This window comes from Schistocerca americana, chromosome 5 (genome assembly GCF_021461395.2).
Source record: "Schistocerca americana isolate TAMUIC-IGC-003095 chromosome 5, iqSchAmer2.1, whole genome shotgun sequence".
Taxonomy (NCBI): Eukaryota; Metazoa; Arthropoda; class Insecta; order Orthoptera; family Acrididae; genus Schistocerca; species Schistocerca americana.
In genome coordinates, this window is record NC_060123.1 from 462,414,090 (window position 1) to 462,430,194 (window position 16,105).

Sequence of the window (16,105 nt, forward strand, 5' to 3'; positions counted from 1 at the left end):
AAATTGTTGTTCTGCAGTCAATTTAGGATAACTCATACTTACATTTGAGAAAATGCACTGATGCTGAGAAAGTACAAGATCATGATTATGTTATTTCATTCATTTTTTACAGACGTTTACAAGAATTCTGTAATGTTGAGTGGGAAGAGCTTTGTATAAACACACCATACTGTATTTATAGTTAATTTTCCGAGATTTTTAGACGACTAAGTGTGTGTTCGAAGACTTTTTCTCTGTACACCCCTGTGTATTCTACAAAGAAGAGATGAAGTTAATTCCTCTACTCATCTTGCAATGAAAGCCTATAGTTTCCCTTTATGAACTATGATAAAATTCAACACATTTGATGATGATCAGCCTATAGCTGAGATCTCTGTTTACTCAAAACGTTGTCGGCCATATTCCAGACGAGACAAACGTGTATTTTCTTTATTACGCTCAAGATATATAATTTTTGATGTCACATTTAGATCTTCCTACATGAAAGTACATTAACATCTATTTTAATTAATGTTTCATTTACAAGAAGTAACCTCAATTTGAAAATGTGATTGCGTTTAAAAATACTTCAAAGTCAGTATTACATATGTCGGAAAATTTTTGGACACGTGAAGATATGAAAAGTCATGGCTTTAACACTCGTCTTGATGCTGGAACCAAAAGAATAAATTCACAAAAGCCTCGCACAAACGCGTGGACAAAGAACTTGGTTCTACGTTATGCTAATACCTTTGAAAGTTTCGAGGTACAAAATACGTAATTTACTGCGGAGTGGACCGAACATGAAAAGTAAAAGCCGTCAGAGTGAGCGGCGGCACAATGCAGACGCGCTGCTTTAGTCTTTTGTTCGTGCGCTTCCCTGCAGGATATAAAAGCCCTTCTGTCGGCCGCAGGGACATCCTTTGGAGCCAGCGAGCGACAAAAGCTTGTAATTTGTACCAACGAGCCGCTCTGAGAGCAAAAATACTCTGGGGCGAGCCAACAACAAGACGCGACGGTCGCTTAACTTGCATCGGACCTGCCCAGTCCGCATTTAAATAGCTAGGGACAGGTCGCACGCGGCGCCCAAGACAGCGGACAGTCGTGCTGTCACGAGCACTTAAGCTCTTAACAGCGAAAATTCTAGACACGCCTCATATTTGAGCCGTTATTTACATTTCCTAACTTATATCTATTTTTCTTACGCCTTCCTATGTTTCAAAGGGTCACCGCACAACCCACTGGACTGCCATCATGACAAGCTTGAGCGGGAAACATGAAGTCACTTACTTTAGGAAGGAAGGAAGGTAGATTAGGTTTAACGCCCTGTCGACATCGAGGTCAGTAGAGACGGAGCACAGGCTCGGGTAGAGTCAAGGTAGGGGGAGGAAATCGGCCGTGCCCTTTCAAAGGAACCAGCGTTGCCTTGGGTGATTTAGGGAAATCACGGAAAAACTAAATCTGGGTGGCTGAGCACGGATTTGAACCATCGTCCTCCCGAATGCGAGTCCACTGCGCTGACCGCTGCGCCACCTCGCTCGGTACTTATCTTAGGCTGACTGAGACTGCGAGCTTTCAGCCGCCCTCCAAAGGGACGCGGAAACACACGTGGACGAGAGGCTGGTAACGTCACGGCGTGGAATGCCACGTTCCACTATACTGCAGAGCGTGAAATGAAGAATCTGGCATGTCAGATGTTTGCCTCGTGGAGAGGAACATGGCCAGTGTGAGGTGACTTTCTTTTTACGTCAGAGGCAGAATTAGCAACCGCTATATTGCACTGAGTTAAGCAAAGTACTTTCCGGGTTTTCCGCATTGTAGAGCAGGTGCTATGCACATAAGCTGTTTCAAAACATCAGCAAAGCGAGAATCCGTCGAAAGCGCGTCGTTTTAGTTACGATTTGTTATAATAGAATAACAGGAAACTACGTATCGGCAAATAAATGCTTCCTGTTTTTGATATTTTAATGTTGTAATTTGTGTGCTGCGGAATATATCGTTTTAATGCTAAAGCACAATGCTGTTCTATCACCAAACAATGCCATTTGTAGATACAGAATTCAGGCCGTACATGACGGTATGGTTGCAATACTGAAGACGGAGTTAAGTTGACAGGATCGTATTTAATTTTCTAAAAGATTCTGGATGTTTCTTGTTAATTTAACGGAAGTATTATCCGCAATCTTCGATATTATTTATTATAAATACTGTATGTGCTGCAATTCGTAATGCAAGGGCCAAGTACTTCAGTGTTTCCCCAGTGACTAGAAATTGTAACGTACCTGCCAGTCTGCCAGAAAGTGAACACGAGACAAAAAAAAATGGTTCAAATGGTTCTGAGCACTATGGGACTCAACTACTGAGGTCATTAGTCCCCTAGAACTTAGAACTAGTTAAACCTAACTAACCTAAGGACATCACAAACATCCATGCCCGAGGCAGGATTCGAACCTGCGACCGTAGCGGTCCTGCGGTTCCAGACTGCAGCGCCTTTAACCGCACGGCCACTTCGGCCGGCTCACGAGACAAACACTAGAAGTTTTTGCTACTATCGAACACCCCCGAAACATACGTTTTTCATATTAGTTGCATTGTGCTGCCACCTACTGCCAGGTACTCCATATCGGCGACCTCATTAGTCATTAGACATCATGAGAGAGCAGAGTGGGGCGCTCCGCTGAACCCACGGACTTCGAACGTGGTCAGGTGATTCGGTGTCACTTATTTCATACGTCTGTACGCGAGATTTCCACGCTCCTAAACGTCCCTAGGTCCACTGTTTCCGTTGTGATTGCGAAGTGGAAACATCAAGGGACACGTGCAGCACAAAAGCGAACAGGCTTTACTGACAGAGACCGCCGACAGTTGAAGAGGGTCGTAATGTGTAATAGGCAGATATCTATCCAGACCATCATACGGGAATTCCAAACTGCATCAGAATCCACTGCAAATTCTATGACAGTTAGGCGGGAGGTAAGAAAACTTGGATCTCATGGTCGAGCGGCTGCTCATAATCCACACATCACGCCGGTAAATGACAAAAGACGCCTCGCATGGTATAAGGAGCGTAAACATTGGAAGATTGAAAAGTGCAAAAACGTTCTGTGAAGTGACGAATCACGGTACACAATGTGGCGATACGATGAGAGGGTGTGGGTATGGAGAATTCCCAGTGAACGTCATCTGCCAGCGTGTGTAGTGCCAACAGTATAATTCGGAGGCGGTTGTGTTGTGGTGTGGTCGTGTTTTTCATGGAGGGGCTTGAAAGCCTTGTTGTTTTGCGTATCACTATCACAGCACAGGCCTACATTGATGTTTTAAGCACCTTCTTGCTTCCCACTGTTGAAGAGCGATTCAGGGATGGTGATTGCATCTTTCAACACGATCGAGCACCTGTTCACAATGCACGGCCTGTGGTGGAGTGGTTACACGACAATAACATCCCTGTAATGGACTGGCCTGCACAGAGTCCTGACCTGATTCCTATAGAACACCTTTGACTTCCTGCCAGGCCTCCACCGACCGACATCGATACCTCTCCTCAGTCCAGCAAGAATGGGTTGCCATTCCCCAAGAAACCTTCCAGCACCTGATTGAACGTATGCTTGCGAGAGTGGAAGCTGTCATTAAGGCTAAGGTTGGCCCAACACCATTCTGAAATCCAGCGTTACCCGTGGAGGTCGCCACGAACTTGTAAGTCATGTTCAGCCAGGTGTCCGGATACTTTTGTTCACATATTGTATCTACCTCTTGGTTTTATGAAGTGCCACTGCCTTTTATCTGTAAGATGTGCAATTGTGTAGCTCTGCAGCTTCATAAGTTTTGTATACGTTTAAATGCTATAGTAATCTCTAGAATTATGTACAAGCCCTAATGACGTAGTGTTACCACACACGCAGAGCCTGTTATGACGCGAGCTGTGACATTCATTGGCGCCTCTTCTGCTAGCGCCATCTCGCGACGCGACCTATAGTGTAAGAACAGAGCCGGGGTTGCGGTAGTACCTGCCTTGCGCTTGTATGTGATGGAGACACTTAACATTTGTAATGTCATCTCTCTTGGATGACTATGCGCTGCTTATGACAATTTTGTAAGGCCTGCGTGTTATAGGCAACTATTGATATCACCATTCTTTGTCTTGAAGTTGTAACCTGTATGTGTCCTAAGGTATGTAACTAAATTTATATGTATACAAGCCCACTTTTGTAGTGTTTTCTGTCCTCCCTAGATCCGATGATGGCGGCTTTAGTTTCGCCGAGACCGGTAATCATGGAATAAAAAGAATTCCTGCGATCTTGGCTAGCAGTGTATTGTTTTACATATTATTCCTTTGGAAGACCAGATTTGGAGGCGGACGGTGCGTCGTCTTCATCGACCCATCTTCTGGCAGCTCCAAATTTTTCCACTGTTTGCCGGCGCGCAGCGTCTTTGATTGGCCAGTGAGCTACTTTTAGTTCGTCGCTTCGGTGAAGTAACCATGCGGCATTCGTAAGGGTGATATTGTTCCCCGCTGCGAGCATGGTAGTTGTGACTGGTTCGGCTCCTGCGCGTGTTTGTGTCTTTCTGTTTCTCTATCGGACTCGGTTCAGCCTGTTGTTGTTGTTGTTGTTGTTGTTGTTGTTCCCCGTTCCTGTGTTTGTCCAGGTGGTTTCAAAAATGGCTCTGAGCACTATGCGACTTAACTTATGAGGTCATCAGTCGCCTAGAACTTAGAACTAATTAAACCTAACTAACCTAAGGACATTACACACATCCATGCCCGAGGCAGGATTCGAACCTGCGACCGTAGCGGTCGCTCGGTTCCAGACTGTAGCGCCTAGAACCGCACGGCCACTCCGGCCGGCCCAGGTGGTTTGAGAAGTGTTTCGCTCGTATGAAGATATAATAGCTTCAATTTCGTAATTGTCGTAGAGTTATGATTTGATTGTGTGTTTCAAATTATTGGGATTTTGTAAGCTTTTATGTATTCATTGTGTCATTATTGGTGATGTTCATTTTTTTTCTTTTTCAAGTTATTTTGATCCATCAAGCTTCTGCATCTTAAGGGGGAAAAACCTGTTGCATTTGTTTTGGTGGGCTATACTCCCAAGCCAAGCTTGTGTTTACGTAGGTGAGGTTTATCAACCAACTGTTCTCTTCCTTCCACCTATGTTTTTCGTCCCGCGCGACGGTTAAGTATTTACTGTTTCCGCCTCATTGCGCAATTTGAAGCTGAATCTCGGTTGGTCGCTGAACTTCTTTACAATCAAGTGTAACCGTTGGTGGTTGCCTTATTATCTTTCAGCGATTTATGACAACTGTTTTGCCTACGCTGCCAGCGCGTAATATTATTTAAATTTTTAATCGTTTCACTTAAAGGTTACTTCTCTGGGCATCAGGCTATCATTGTATGCATCTGCCTTGGAATGTGTACTCACTGACTGCTTAGAAGAGGAGGAGTGTGGTGAACAACGTATCGCGCCTGCTCCAAGTAATTTCGAGGGCCATTCCTTCAAAATGGTTCAAATGGCTCTGAGCACTATGGGACTTAACTTCTGAGGTCATCAGTCACCTAGAACTTAGAACTACTTAAACGTAACTAACCTAAGGACATCACACACATCCATGCCCGAGGCAGGATTTGAACCTGTGACCGTAGCGGTCGCACGGTTCCAGACTGTAGCGCCGAGAACCGCTCGGCCACACTGGCCGGCGGGCCATTCGTCCAGGTCACGATGCGTGGTGGTTTATGGCAAGCACTAATTGTTTTTCTTTCCTTTTCTTGAACTCCTTTCAGGTAAACCTGAATTATTTGTTGCATTTTAGTCAAACACATTTTGTAGATGTTTACTGCTCGCATGTTTCGAATACTGTTTTCCTATCGTGTTACAGCTGTTATTCTTCTTGAGATTGTTTTACCGATTATCAGGAACTCTTCTTCATTTTGTTTATTTCATTGGTTGGTTTTGTCTTATAATGTCAATGTCCTGTTGACACAGTCGGTAAATGTGAATGATGTTCAGTCCTTATTTTGTGCGGTCTCGCAGTCTCAAGCAACCTTTAGGCAGTATTGCGTACCAATATCCTTCCATTCAAAAGAAATTACGAAACGATACCCGATTTTGAAATCTATTCGATGAAACACGTTACTTCAGAGCGATGGTCATCAATACAACATCAAGAATCTGGATATTATGCATGTGGAAACTGACATTACACACTACACTTCCACTGTATTCAATTTAAAACCAAAATTGAGATGAAGAGTCAGTTGAGTTAACAAATAACTTCTACTAGTATGTATCTCAGATCACTGTGTGGCATTATTCGCTGTTCAAGAAATTGTTACTAGAGTTAACGCAGCTATTTTACGAGCATCCATTTTCATGAAGTAACTGTGTGGTTTACACGCCATATGCCGTAGACTGCCGCCGGAGAGCGCTGAGGTCGCAAATCACAGTGAACAGCATGTTCTGTGAGATGTTGCAGGTCGTTTGGGAGGGTGTAGCAACCACGACAGACACCACGTCTAGCGTGCTTCGCGATAAGAAACATATTCTGTGTGGGGCCGGCCTTAGTGGTGGTCAAAACCGCAATTACTAGAGATACCAGCACTGGTCACTAAGGCTTTATAAGGAATAGGTGCACTGTTTAAGACAGCGTTTTTCAACCTGGATGCTGTGGCCCCTTGGTGACACTTTAACGCCTCTAGAGCGCGGTCGAACAAAACGAGCGACAGGGAGACACTATGAACGAAACGTTACGTGGGGAGGGGGGAGGGGGGGATGGGGAAGCAGCCGATCAGCGTTTAATGACTGTGTGTTTAATTAGATAAATATTGGTACGACAGTACATGACATGAAGACCAAGCTGAAGTTCAAGAAAATACAGGGAAGTTAAAGCGAAATGGCTGTCGGTAAACAGAAAATATCGAAAAATAAATGGATTCACTGAAGTTAAAAACAAGGACGACAGGATTCTGAGTGGAAAGGAAATGCTACTGAGCAACGCAAAGAATAGAACGGATAGGTTGAAAGAGTAGGTAGACCCCTACAAGGGAGAGGAACTTCTTATTTATTTTTTTCCTTTATCCCGCATCGATACGGCATCGAAATGTTAAGTTTCAGATTTGGCAAATGAGGTGGGACGTGAGTAATAGCCCGCTATTCACCTAGTCTGACTTGGAAAACTGTATAAAAACAACCATCCAAGATGGCCGGCACACCGGTCCCGGTCATCAATAGAGTGGGTGAATCCGTTCTGGGGCTGGCGCTCCTTCCCGTATCCGGCAAGCGGCGTGCTGACACCCATGGCTACCCGGATAGATTCTTCTATTTACGCATTAGAAGAAAAAAATAATGTCGTAGCTTTATGTTGCCTAGTCCGCCTCCGTAGCTGAGTGGTCAGCTTGGATGGCTGCTATGTGGAAGGCATGGGTTTAATTCCCAGTACTGCTACGGGTTTTTCCTTGGTGTAAGGACTGGTATGGGGTTCAGTCAGACTCGTGATGCCAATTTAGGAGCTACCTGAATCGTAAGCAGTTACTCCGCGGTCCGGAAATTCGGCAAAAGGACCGGGAGAGCTGTGTGCTGATCACTTGAGCATCCATACTGCGTCTGCCTGACGGTGCAAGTCAGAGATTACACCGCGGCCGGCCGACATGCCGTGGACCTTCAACCCGCAGCGAGGAGATCGTTTTTTATGTTGTCTAACGACTACTGGTTTCGGTATCAAGTACCATCAACATGCCATCCTGTTACGTGCAGTCGCAAGCGCTAACGAGTAGCATTATACAAAATCAAAGTGCGTCTGTACACTATAGCAAACAATTTTTTTGGTTATAAGCATCAATAGCCGAGTATCGATTGTTAAAATTACCATCGTTACTTGCATTCAAGTTTACAGGAAAAAGGATGGAAAACAGTAACCAGAAAAGGAGTACGGCCCACAATAGGAGACGAATGTGGATCAAAGTTGGCTGTGTCCTTGTCAAACACAGATTCGAACCCTGCTTCTGCTGCTTTCATGTCTGTAGATTTCATGCACTACCCCGCATGGACTCTAATATATCCTCGTACCATCGTGATAATCATCCTTATCCCTCCTATAAGAGCAGTTTGTACGTGATCACAGCAATCTTGTGAACAGCGTGTTGCAGTAAGCTCAATCAAATGGTTCAAATGGCTCTGAGCACTACGGGACTTAACTTCTAAGGTCATTAGTCCCCTAGACCTTAGAACTACTTAAACCTAACTAACCTAAGGACATCACACACATCCATGCCCGAGGCAGGATTCGAACCTGTGACCGTAGCGGTCGCGCGGTTCCAGACTGTAGCGCCTTTAACGGCAGTAAGCTCGACAGTTATTCAAAACAAAGTGTTAATGGTATGGGGGAAGGAATACAGCAACATTCAAGATAATGAGAAGTCAGACCAACAAGGAAATCGAGCTTCTGTCGGTGGAATTCTATGGTTTAAACATGTCTGGTCACTTATGCAGGAACTCTTCTCAAGTTTGTTCTGTTCTTCGATAAAAAAGTAAGAATTATTTTTTCATCCGTAGTTTATAATCTTCTTGGTGTTATACAGAATGTAGGAAGACATTCTTAAATTGCACTTAATTAGATACTCACTGTCTTTCTATGAATTAAATTTGTATGTAATACACACAGTGTGATGGATAATGTTGGATAACGAATTTTTTATGACTAAGTTAATGAACAGTTTCTAATTTTGTTATGTGATGCGTAGTTTCTTTTTCGATATTTTTTTATTCATGACAAACATATAAAATAATGTTTATAATAAATGTTTGTAGATTTCACAGATTTAAAACTAGAAAATATGGTAATATAGCATCTTTGTTTCAAGGCTCTTTGTTCAACTGATGTGGATACAAACGTGTAAAGTCTCTGAATTATTATCACCAAGTGCAAGTGTTGACGTGCTGTCCTGTCGTTATTCAGGCGCCTGATAGCAACACGTTCTAGCGCTTTACAACCACACAGAGGTTGGATGACTTTTATATTATTAACTACATTGGCTCTTCTCAGTTAAGTTTAGATTTTATTTATCAAAGTATAATTTTCAATTTCAAAATTTTGACGTTACTTGTTTTGACCAAACACGCCTTTTGTGTGTTTACATATACATCTGTAATAAAAAATTTCCTCTAAGTACGTTATTCGATGCTGTAGAATTTTACAAAGGTTTGTTCATTTATATATCCACGTGCCCGAAAATGACTTGCGGCAGTATAAAAAGACAGTAATAACAAAAGTTCTTTTTAAAAGTATAGATGGATGTAAAACATGGTTTTCAATAAACAAACCCCTGACTATAAAAATAGCCGTTCTTATCAAGGTGTTCAAACATACATGTCGCCGACAGCCCCCCACAGCACCCGGCAAGCTAAACGTCTCCTGGGTGTGCAACCATGGTGCTGACTGGACAGACATCAGCTAGAATCCAACACACAGCTGATAATCACACCGCTTGTCGGTGTTTAATACACTATTCACATATATAGGAAGGATGTCCAAGTGATTAAACAGCGACAAGCAGTGTGACATTCTCTCGAAGTACGTAACCTTTGCAAATTAAAAATTCCTCACTGTACTTTGCGTAGAAACTACTTGTCAACAGTAAATGCACGATCTTTTAAAAATAAGTCATCCTCTTTCTCTAAAAATGAAATCTTTATTGCTTTTATAAGCTGAGGAATCAGTGATAAGGAGGTTGTGCTTCATATATGAGAAAATGTGAATGGTTTACTTCGATTCTTGTAATTACTAGGGAAAAATGTTTTGCAATACTTGTTTTAGATGCGCTATATAGCCCCGACATCAGCTTCTGAGGACTCTTCGCTAATCAGTCAATGATTCCTTACGGTAGAGATATGAATGAGCGGCAGTGGAACCTTATGCGTCTGCTACTCCATGGAGTATCAGCGTTCATTTCCTAATTGTTGATAAGTTACCTGTCTGTGTACGTGTAACAGTACGTAAAAAGTTTGGGTTTATGGATCTGTCATACGAAATCTCACATGGTGGCCAATTTTGCATTGAGTTCAGTGCGTTATTCTTCTTCTTGTGGTAGCTATCTACACAAATAGTGACAGGTTGACGATGAGATACTTTTCTAATCGAATGGTACAGTGGCATATTGATGGAAATTGAGTGGCATGCTTCGTATCTGTATGTTGTCCTAGCTAACTTACAGATGAAGTCACGCTGTAAACTAGAATGGTATTATCTTAGTACTAAAGTAGAAAAATGTTATTCCCACGCCTTAAATGTTTGTATTATTTGTGAAAACCTCATCTTCATTTTACTGAAAATTATACCAAAGTCATTGATCTCGAATATTCCACTCTTGAACAGCATATGGCAGAAAGTGAACAATGCGTGTATTAAACACCTAAGTCCTTCCATAGTCTTAAAGTAGCTCTACAATGTGCTGCCAGCTAAAGGGAAGATGTATGAAGTAATGCTGGCCTGTGGATGTGTGACTAATTGTAGACAATGTATAATTATTACTGAATTAAAGAGAGAAGTTCCTTGAAGTGGTAGCTGGTTGGGAAGTGGAAATTTACTGGGACCACAAAATAAACAATACTAATTTACTACCAGAAAAATTCTTGATAATAAGAACATACAAAATAAAATACATTATTTGAAATGCGTGGGAGTAACATTATCATCGAGAAAACGAGATCACCCAACATAGGTGGGGCAAACTGATATCATCAAATTATTTCAAATACTAATCTGCTGCAACCAGTTATTAATTACTGTACGGCATTGCAATTCAAGCACATCAATTGATCAATGTTATGACTACGCTTGGCAACTGCACAAACAGCGTAAAGTTCAATGATGAATGTCTTCCGCAGCCAATGAAAATTAATTTACAGTATTCAGCAGTCGCAGTAACAGTGTTAATAGTCAAATACAGGTCAAGAATATCAATTGACCAAGCAAATAATTATATTTAGCAACTGCACAGCCGGCTTAAGGCCCAATGACGAATATCTACCAAGGGGAAGCTATTTCAAGTTACAGATTTTACATACAAATTTCATTAAGGAACATGATGCTTCGGCCATAAAGACCAGTTTAAGGCAACACTGACCAATCTTAAGTAAATATCAATTCTCTATAAGGAACGTTAACAGACACGCAGAATGATGTGGAGGTGTACACGCCATGGCACGTAAATGTGGATGATCGGTCCATCACCTCATCATTCGCAAATTGATGGTACAATGCTTTGCAGACGTTAGCTGTCCCTGCGTGTTCGCCACACTTCACATGCGCTGAAGTGCGCGTCATTTATGTTGGCGGCCGAGTTTAGGTTCGTTCTGCGCATCTGACGTCGCAAAACACAGTCAGCCAATCAACAGAGAACGACGTTGCCAGATCTCGACTGCAGAGCAGAGCACGGACGAGTTTTAGAAACTTTCAGTCATAAATAAAGTAATAGAACAAAAGCAATGTCTTGATAGCAGATTTTCTTATATAGAAAGTTTGGAAAAAACGTTCTTTATACCAATTGCTTCATATTCTATTAATTAATTAAACCAAACAAGCAATAAGACTCCTAATTCAGGCGATAGCAAGGAAAGGTGTCTGTATCAATCTCACGAACCGCTTTTTCGCAATAAAGAACAGTGATAAGTGTGTATTTCCTATTGCACTTCGACAAAGTGTGAGTAATTCATAGTCATACCAACAGTGTTTGTTAGTATTTTGTGTGACCTGTTAAGTGTCCTCATGGACTTAAATTACAGGACGAGCTGCGTTAGCGTAATGGTTAAGGCGATGGGTTAGTAAGCGAAAAGTGAAGAGTTCAAACCTTGTGCGAAGCTTAATATTTTCTTTATTTAAAAACAGTATCGAAGTGTCTTACTTCACGAATTTTATTCGTTTGAATGCAATTTTTTGACATTTCTAGTGCTTTGTCTCTTCATTAACCCTTTCGCTGCTGCAGACACGTGCTCCCTGCATTCCGCGCTGTGCGCGATTTTGTCATCACTGCACTGCTCGCCTGTGCAGACACATGGTGTTCCCAATGCTTTGACACAGTTATATTTCGATTTCACAAAAACTATTTGGTCCAAAAATTAGATTTTTACACATCTTCTTGACTGATACCTTCCCCCCATAAATGACTTAATTTTGTTTCGATGTTCATACCAGTTATTGCGCAGCATTAAATGTACTAAACCATTGCACGAAATTTTGAAGAGTTTGCAGAGGTAAAAGTCCATAGCGTATACTTTCCGTATGGTCGATTTTAGTTGCCACAGTGTTGAGAATGAAATGTGGACAAGATACCTAAATTTCATATAAAATTTACTGTATAACAATATCTCATTTAATTTAAGTACCACATAGGTGTCGTATGTAATATTGAGAAATATTCCGTCTTTCGCGACTGTAATAAAAGTTTTATTTACACCGGGCGCGTTTGGCTCTATTTTAAAGCACTTCAATCAATGAAAGGTATGGCACATACACAATGGTACTCATGTTCTCTTTTTTGTTTTTGTTCCACAGTCGCAGTTTTACCAATGGTACTGAAATACTTCTGCAACTGTAATAAGCGACTTATTTAGACCAGACGCGTTTCTCTCTTTTGAAGCATCTTCAGTGGTCAGTATTTTGTTTCCTCCATTGCCAAGTCACCTTTCGTAGTTTTGTTCTGCGGTAACACAATATTCAACGTTCGTGTCGGCTGATCAGTGTTTTAGCAAATAAATGCTGTTTGTGTGTGCCACACACAAAAATTATATTTGACATAGCTCAGAGCACTTCACTGATAGACGGTCTATTCAAGTCCTAATGTTTTTGTAAGTCCACAGTTTCGTTTAATGTATTTTGTCTACTTCCTTTTGATTGATTGAAGTGCTTTAAAATAAAGCCAACCATGCCCGCTGTAAATAAAACTTTTGTTACAGTCGAGAAAGACGGAATATTTCTCAATATTTCATACGACACCTATGTGGTACTTAAATTAAATGAGATATCGTTATACAGTAAATTTTATATGAAATTTAGGTATCTTGTCCACATTTCATTCTCAACACTGTGGCAACTCAAATCGACCATACGGAAAGTATACGCTATGGACTTTTACCTCTGCAAACTCTTCAAAATTTTGTGGAATGGTTTACTACATTTAATGCTGCGCAATAACTGGGTTGAACATCGAAACAAAATTAAGTCATTTATGGGGGGAAGGTATCAGTCAAGAAGATGTGTAAAAATCTTATTTTTGGGCCAAATAGTTTTTGTGGAATCGAATGATAAGTGTGTCAAAGCAGTCGGAACACCATGTGTGAGCACAGGCAAGCAGTGCAGTGACAAAATCGCGCACAGCGCGGAATGCGGGGAGCAGCGAAAGGGTTAATGCGGCCGTGGTTGCTTTACTTCATGAACTGCGCGCTCCCCCCTAAATGTAAGCTTGCGAACTATGCTATACTATGACGCTGCTTCTCTTGGCGCGTGCGTCGTGTGCAACTGGCAATGCAGCAATCTCCCGCGTCTGGGCGGGCATGCGCGAGCCGCCAAGATAAAAGAATTGAACTATAGTGTAGACCTAAAAACGCATCAAACGAAAAATTGAGCTTCAGACTTAATGATAAATAAGAAAACTGTGGTATACAAAAGTGTCTTCTATGAAAAATATGCCTTTTTAAACGAAAAGATGTCAATTTTTCTTGCAGTTGCTGATGGTTTAATGAACCGAAAACAACCAAGAACATATATATTCAGCTGATGGCCGATAAAAACGCTTTTCTAGAAATATCTTACAGCTGTGACTAGTTACCCACACATATTTTTAAGAAAATTTCATTTTTAGGGTCAGTTCCCAGCCAAGAAACATACGTAATATTCGACGTCTCTGAGCTGTCTTGATCCAGATTTCGCATAATGTTCCTTTCACATATGGAACCAAAAAATTGGGCAGCTGAAATTCACACCCAGGAAGCGTCAAGGGTGGATAGTGCCTCCAGCCGTTTGATCTGTGGTGCGGCCGGACTGGGCCGTGAGCAGCGGACACGTCTCACCCGTAAGACGCACTAGGGAGCAGCTGGTAAGATACTTGGACCCGAGCAGTACGGCGCAACTACATCAAAAATGTGATTGCAAGAACTTCTGCGAACTGCTGTGTATTTGTGACATCCTGATAATTAGATACCGCTACACACATGCCCTGAAAAAATGTGACTTGTTACAAACCTTCTTAAATGTATAAATAAATGTTCCATGCAATAGGTAAATGTCAAACAAGCTGTCTTATCACATTTACAACCGTTCTACCATTTGACATACGTTATGGTGGCTGGCTTGTATGACAATTCATGGAGGTAGCCACCTTGGACGTCCATCTTGGATTGTGATGTCTTGAGGTAGTCATCTTCTCCTTGAGGGAACCAGTAATATAACTGCCCTTGAATAGGGTAGAGGGGCAGCTAAGGAGGGGAGGGGGCATACATAATTGACTGGGAAAAATCTGGTAACGATGTAGGCTGTGCAACCAATAAGATACCTTGCCTTCAAATTATGTACAATTGTGGGGACTATTAAAATATAATAATTGACAAGGTGACAGGTAGGAGAGATAAAGACACGTGAATAAGATTTAAAGGTTGGAAAGGGAAAGGGAGGAGGGAGAGAGGGCCATAAATCATTGATAATGTTGGAGAAGTTCTGGCTACAATGGGCTGAAATGGTCATATCCCCCATCCTTTCATGGAACCAATTTCAGACCATTTCTCAATGGTGCGCCCTGGAATATTACGTGAGCGAAAGGAACTCCTACACCTTCCCTTGCGGGCTCCGACTTCTTTTATTTATTACAATGGTCACTTTCTCTACAGTATGAGTGAGTCAACAAAGTAACTTGGCACAAATGGGAAAACTTGGGAATTTAATTTAATAAAAAGGCTCCCCACAACAAAAAATGTTTTTGTTTTAGTAACCGCGACCCTTACTCGTGAAGTACTCGTATATCCGGAACACGCTGTCTCCTGTTTCGTGATAAAACGAGCTTTCTTTAATTTTTCGATGTTCTCTCTCAATCGATCTAGAAAGGATTCTACAAGGCGCACCAATATTCTAGGCGAAGAAGGACAAGCATAGTGCTGGCAATCACTTCAGCAGATTTTTTGCACCTTCCGCTTGTTCTCTCGGTAGAACACATTTTGTTGCCTTCCCCGCATCACTATGTGTTGGCCTCAATTTTAATTATTTGTAGTTGCAGTCCCTGGATATTTAATGATATTGACAAGCTTTAAAGTTGTGTAATTTATTGCGTATTCAAAATGTAACGGATTTTTTAAAGTAATAATGTGGAGAACTTCACAATTTTTATTGCTTGGAGTTTAGTTGCCACATTTCACTTCGAATAAACATCTTTTCTAAATAGTTCTACAATCTATGATCTTCTGATGCCTATGCTAGACGGTAAACGACACTATTATCTGAAAACTATCCAAGAACGCTGGTCGGACAGTCTTTTAAATAGGTTATATAGATTACAAACAGCAGAAGGCCTGTAACAATTCCTTGGGAATTAGATGACTGCCTGTCAATAACTACGAGCTTTGCTATTTCTGACGGAAATAACGAACCCAAATCCCTAAAAGAGGCGATACTTCACAGGCACGCAGTATGGTTAGAAGCCACCTGTGAAGAATGGTATCAGAAGTCTTCTAAAATTCTAGATATGTAAAAACGGTTTGGGATCCCCTGTCGATATCAGTCACTATTTCGTGTGAATACAGATATTATCTGAAATCCTGTTGGTTATGTGTCAGTTGGTTGTTTACTTACACGCATTCTCGTCAGTATCGTCCTGGCGAATAAATGGAAACCTGGGTAGAATCTTTTAAGTTGGAAGCCATACGTGAAATATACATTGAGAAGAAAGGAAACAGCTTGGACATCAGGTGTTCAGCTTTTGCCGATGACCTAGAAAAACTTGGAAGTAAAATATTGGAACGTTAAAAGAACATACAAATTCAAGTACTTAGGCTACTTTGTCCAAACCAATAACTGGATAGAGAAGTATTCAGTGGAAGAGCCATAAAATTAGACCTAGCTTACAAATTGGCCAAAGCATGTACTACTAAACAGC